Consider the following 6,200-nt stretch of genomic DNA (forward strand, 5'->3'; position numbering starts at 1 on the left):
AGGAGGGGGGCTTTGGGTAAGCTCAGCATTTAGCTGTGAGGCCTCCCATCTGGAAGGAGAGTTCAAATTGCTGGGAACCTGAGCCTACCTTTCTGGCTCCTGGAGAGTGGAGGGATGAATCTGGAAGGGGGAGAGGAGGAAAGCAAAGGTTTCTCGCTTGCTGTGAGCTTCAAGCAGCAGCAGCTGCCATCTTGCCCCACTGCAGGGAGACTGGACTGAGGGGTGAGCTTCTCCTCCCAGGAAGAGCCAGCAGAGGCCTTGGACTTTTTCTCTTCAAAGAAGGGGATTCTCTCTGGCTTCCTTCCTCCTCCTCCTGCTGGTTTCCTTTTATAGTCCAGAACAGGAAGGCAGGTCAGCCACTTGCTCTCTGAGGCACTAGCTTTCTCTGAGCCATGTGGGACAACCCATCTGCCCTCTAGATATGAAGGCTACCCGGCTGGGACATCTGTCACCCCACTAATCCCAAAGGCTAGGCAGGTGTCACCTTCCTTAATGCTGCACAAGTTCTCTTCTGAAGCAGACCAGGCAAAAGATTGGAAGCTAGGCTAGAAGGTGTGGGGCTGTCTCTGGGGCCCTGATGAGCATGGACTTGGCCACCCACTGGACCTGTGAAACAGACTGGCAAGCCCTTCCTCGCTGGAAAGGGTGATAGGTCCAGGTACGGTCTGAGCACGTGCTCTAGTGTATGAGTCGTCAACCCCTGCTGCTGTTGGGCTGCTCAGGGAACAGGTCTAAGTCACGGCCAAATGGTTTATTATCCTGGGTTCTAGGTAGTTGGTGGCAAAAGCCCAATAGAGATTAGGCCCGTTTTAGGTGCCCCTAAAGTAACCCTCCCCCAACCCCCAATCTGGAACTGATCTCATTGCATTCTCCATTTCTGGTTTTATTGCTCACGCAAGACAGTTCTGAGCAGGGGCTGTAGCCCATCCATCTTCATATCCCCAGGTGACTTGATGGTACCTGCTCACTGTATATTTATTCAGCAAAGATTTCTTGAACACCTATCATGTTCTGGATGCTGTGCTGATACAGTGATGAGCATGTCTCTGAAGGACAAATACATCTCTTGCCCTCATGGAGGTTATATTCTAGAGGAGTCAGACCAAAATAAGTAAGTAAGTAAATAAATAAATAAATGAAACGAAGGCGTGTTCTTGGTTGAGTGAATAAATGAATGAAGCAGCATAACTTTGGAGTAGTTACTTCCCCTCTCTAGGCGTTTCATCTGAGAAATCTGGAAACCGGTCTGACTTCCTCCCAAGAACCCATGATATTATCAGGGCTCATCACGCTGGACGCAGAAAAAGGGAAAAAACGGCCATGGTAAAGGGGAAGTGAGGTAGGAGAGAAGGTGGGAGAAGCGGGAATGTGGAGGACAGCTGGTCACACATGAGTTGTAAACATTTCTAGATGGCATTCACAGGCACCGTAAGAGAGGACCCGCCTCCAGTAGTTACTGGTAGGAGAGACAGCGCAAAAGCAGGGCCTGAGTCACCCCTGCATGTTTCCTCCTTGGGAACCATCAGGGAGAGACTGTCTCCCACTCTAGGTCTTTTGCGCTGGAGACTTTGTCTTTCCTGTCCTGTTCTTGCCTGAAAAGAGTAGGAGGAGGTGGCATTAGCAGCTGGCAAAGAGACTGAATCAAAGTAAAACCCAGATGACTCAAATAGAAGCAGGCGGGCATGAAAACTGATTAGACATGTGACAGTGCAGGACCCAGGTGTCACCTTAGCCCTCCAGTTCTAGACCTTAGAAAAGTAGGGTTTGCTGCAGAACCCTAAGACTCCAACTGTGGGTCTTCCATCAAATCAGAGGTTTGGGCGGTGGTACAAAGACATTTATTCCTTCACCAAATCCTCAAATTTCTTTGGAGGTAATGCAGATCCTCTAATCACATTAGCCAAGTTTGGGTGGAAACTGTTTTAATAACTCTGTGCTTCAAGTTCTCCACAACCATGTTCATTTCTGCTATCTCCCAAACAGAATTTTAAAAAACTATATTACAATTTTGAATAGTTACTGTGTATTGTCCATAAGAATGTGAGCTCCGTAAGATTTTATTTGCTTCATTCTCTGCTATATTCCCAGTACCTTGAATAGTGCCTGGCACACAACAGTTGTTAATCAATTAATTCATGCACATGCAAGGCCCTGTGCTAAGAATTTTATACGTATTATCTTTGATTGGGATTCCTATTTTACAGAAGAGGAAACAGAATCAGAAAAGTTGAGGAATTTGCCCAAGGTCATACTCAAAAGACTACAATACTTTGAAGGGCAGAGCTCAGAAAATAGCAGGTATTGCTCATTGCTATGGAGAGCTTATTCATACAGCCATTTCCTAATTCTTTCCCTCAGGACTGTGACAGGCTGCCCCTCTACATCCACAGCTCAGGCCGGGTGCCAAAGCTGAAATGTACTTTCCTTTCAGACAAGAAGGTACATTTATTTCACTGAGAACTCAGCTCAGGAACTTAGGGCCTAGGAACACCTGGGAGAGGGAACAGCTCAGGCTTCGCAGGGCAGCACTGCCCTGCCCGAGATCAGCTGACAGCACTGGGGTAATTCAGATGGGGAGCTTACTCAGCAGCCCTGTGGCCTTTCTGGACACCAGGCACCAACATCTTCCCCTCCTCCAGCCCTGGCTCTGGAAAACCAACTCACAGGGAAAACCTAGCAGAAGTGCTGGAAGATGGTTGAAACTCCAAATGGAAGGAAAGTGTTGACTTCAGGGAAAAAATGTTACCAGCCCACTAATCCCTAAATTATATAGTCGCCAAAATGTTAACAATGGACCTCATAATAAAGACAAAATGGCTTTGCTATTTAATTCCCAAAACGCTTCAACCAGGGCTCCGCTTAACTGTCAACTCGCTGGGAGCAGAGACCCATCTGCTCCTCCTCTAACCACATGGCTATGCAACAGCCCAGTGGGACAAGCAGTCTGTGTAGGCAGCACTGCTTGCGGGCCTGCATGACTTTGGGCAAGGTTCTTAGCCCCTCTATGCTTGTTTCATCTGTAAAATGGGACTAAACTGGTACTTGTGTTAGTGTTGACACACATTACTTTTATTACTCTGCTTGTTACAAGCCTGCCATCTGCATAAAATGAAAACTATATAATGACTATTGACAAATTCTGTTCCCATCCCTTCAATTAACCAAAAGTTAAGAGGCTAGCCTGAAGACATCCAGCAAATGAGGGGGAAGAGCTAGAAGCCCGTGTCCTGAGGCCCAGGTTTCTGGATGCTCTGCCCTTCAAAGGCTAAGTGATGCCATTCCAGAAACTTCCTGAACTGTACTGACATGTCTTTAGTTCAACAAATATTTATTGAAGGTCTACTATACGTCAGGCGCTGCTCCAGGCTGAGGATAGTGGTAAATAAAACATCCAAGGTCACTGTGTTAGGAAGCTTACATTAAGTTGAGAAAATCGGCAAAAACTAAGCAAATTTCAAACATACTTTTTAGATAGTGCTGTAAAGGAAATGGATGGCATATCATAAATATGTACAAAACAAATTCTTGTTTATATTGCTAAAATGCTGACAGCATCTGTCTAGGGCAGACATGAGAAAAGCTCAGGTTTTGCTATCTGCCAGACCTGGGTTTGAATTTGAGCTCCACATGACCTTGGTCTGATGAGTCCATCTTTCTGCCCCTTCTTCCCCAGCAGTAAATGGAACAGTTAAGGTTGTTGTGAGAATGGAACGTACAAAATCTTAACGTTTACTCTTTTTCACTTCAGGATAGAAGCCTTGCAAGGCCAGGTGGAACTATAATCTTTTCCTATGTTCTTTTTGAGTGTTTGTGAGGGAGGAGGTATATGGGAATGGGGCATTATTACCTGGAGAACTGTCAAAAAGGAAAAAAAAAATCGGGGGGAGCAGTCCCTCCCTGCCATTTGATAATGAACTGGTATGATCTTTTCCTCTAAGTACACCTTTATGGAGTAATGTTCTTGGTCAAATGCATTCGGGATTTAATGCAGTCTGATAAGAATTACAAGTTACCCTCTATAGCCCAGTAATCTCCAAAATTTGGCATCGAAATAAAATATTAGAACTTCTATTTATATTTTTCATATAATTGCTTTTTAATATCTATTTTTGTGTCTTATGATTACACAATATATAGGTACAGTAGTACAGGTAGATAATTTATAAACACATGGGGGATGCATGATTAAATTTCTTATTGACAGGGGTGTGCATTCAGCAAAGATGAAAAGGCCACATGGAGGCTAAGGCAGGAGAATTAAGGTCAGCCCTCATTTCATTTGCCCAACGTAAACTAAGAAAAGTGCATCAAGTAGCCTGCTGGTGCCACTAAGCTAATAAACAGCATGGTGAAGGAAAAGGACCCAATTTCTTAAATCCCAAGTTAGTGTTCTCACAAGTTTCTGGGGGCAAAAGTGGAAGTAGAAATTAAATACACACTGCAAACTAAGTAAAAAGCCAACCTTTGGATGAGCCATTAAACAGCCCAGATCATACGCCTGAAAAATATGCACAAGACAGGACAATCTCCAGCAGCTTCAGAATCACTCTCCAAATAAGAAATCTCCTGTGTAATACTTCTGCAGGAAATGTTTTTCATTTATTTCCCATTACACCGTGTAGATTCCATTTGTCTTTCCTCTCCCCAACTCATACACACATCTACCACCACCGCCACCACACACTCCAGCTTCTTTCAAACCATTCATTTCACCTCCAAGGAGGTGACACCATCTGGAACCAAAAATGAAGCAGCAAAAGGTTGAAAATAAAAATAAAGCGGACTTTATTTAGAAGATAAAGGTGGTGGTATCAGTTTTGGTTAATAAAGGTGGGCTCAAGTGTTTTAACAGGTCTTTAATGCCATCACAGGCTGGCATGCCAAGGGCATTCTGAATGCCAATTACAGACTGAAGTTGTTTCGAAAACCAAGATGCTATCAAAAGCTGATGGAGTTTGGATCTCTTAAAGTCAGACTAACACTTCTTAAATAGAAGAGTGATTAGATTACTTGGTTCTGAAAGTGAAAACACTGTACTGAGCAATTCCCCTTTCTCCACAAGTCCCTAAGGCAATATTACAGTTGCCTCTTGTCAGCCAACATTTCAACATTTCAACAGAAGGGAGCTGAGGGGAACTGAAAAAATGAAAAGCAAAATTAATAAATGTAATTTATATAGGCAGCTGCCACTTGTGGCAAACCAAAGCCTAGTCCGATGCCCATTTTCTTCACATTTGCACTGACATCTTCCCAAGCAGACGGTAACTACATTCTTGAAGTAATGTGCCAAGACTAGGGTGGGAAAAGCCCAGACAGAGTGGACAATGCACTGTGCATCCAGTTGCCTTAGATGGTACAATCAATTAAGGACAAATACCCAGACTACGGAAAACCCACGAGCCAAAGGTAACTAGAAAAAAGGATTAAATGCATAACCAGTGCAGAATAACTGCGAGGCACCAAGACCACAAATCCAACCTGCCCATTTCCCTCCTCTCCATCATTGAATGGATCTGGGAGAAAGCATTAATAACAGCACTTGTCAACTGCTTCCCTGGAACAAAACACGCAAAGGTTTTATTTTCATCATGGTTCTTGGTGTACTTTATTCTCCTGCTGTCTAGCTAAGCAGCCCACACAGGACAGAAATGGGTAGCACTGAGGAATGATCAGATTTTTTTCTCCCCAATATTCCTGCCCCATCCCTAAGCCCTGAGCAACCCCTATCTACCAGGAATGGTTAGTATATCATCCTCTCCCTCAAGGAACAACTAAAATTTAAACAAGGCATTAGAGGGCTATGTCTCTTCTTAGTAGGGCTTAAGAGCTGGTGCAAACTCTTTATTCACAATGGAGCGTCTTTCCTTCAAACACCTGGATTTTTTTGTACACTGGTTCATAGATCGGCACTTGACTTTGAACCTGGCACCAAAAGGCACAATATCTGATACCCTGTACAAGAGCTATTAGAGATGCTGCCATATGGATGGGCAAAAATCGAGCCAATCCCACTTGTGAATGGAAGGCTGTTTGGACAGGGAGGGGAAAATGGCAAAGAGAAAAACTTAAGTTCATTTTTTTTTTTTTTGCTAGAATGGAAATGAAAGTGGGAATATAAGGTCTTGTTTTTTAATCCTCCAAATACCAGGAAGCATTTAAAAAATCTTCCTTGGTGTTTTTGAAAGCAGCATATTCAAAAT

The sequence above is a fragment of the Rhinolophus sinicus genome, chromosome 12 (assembly GCF_057876585.1).
Source record: "Rhinolophus sinicus isolate RSI-liver-muscle chromosome 12, RSI-T2T, whole genome shotgun sequence".
Classification (NCBI taxonomy): domain Eukaryota; kingdom Metazoa; phylum Chordata; class Mammalia; order Chiroptera; family Rhinolophidae; genus Rhinolophus; species Rhinolophus sinicus.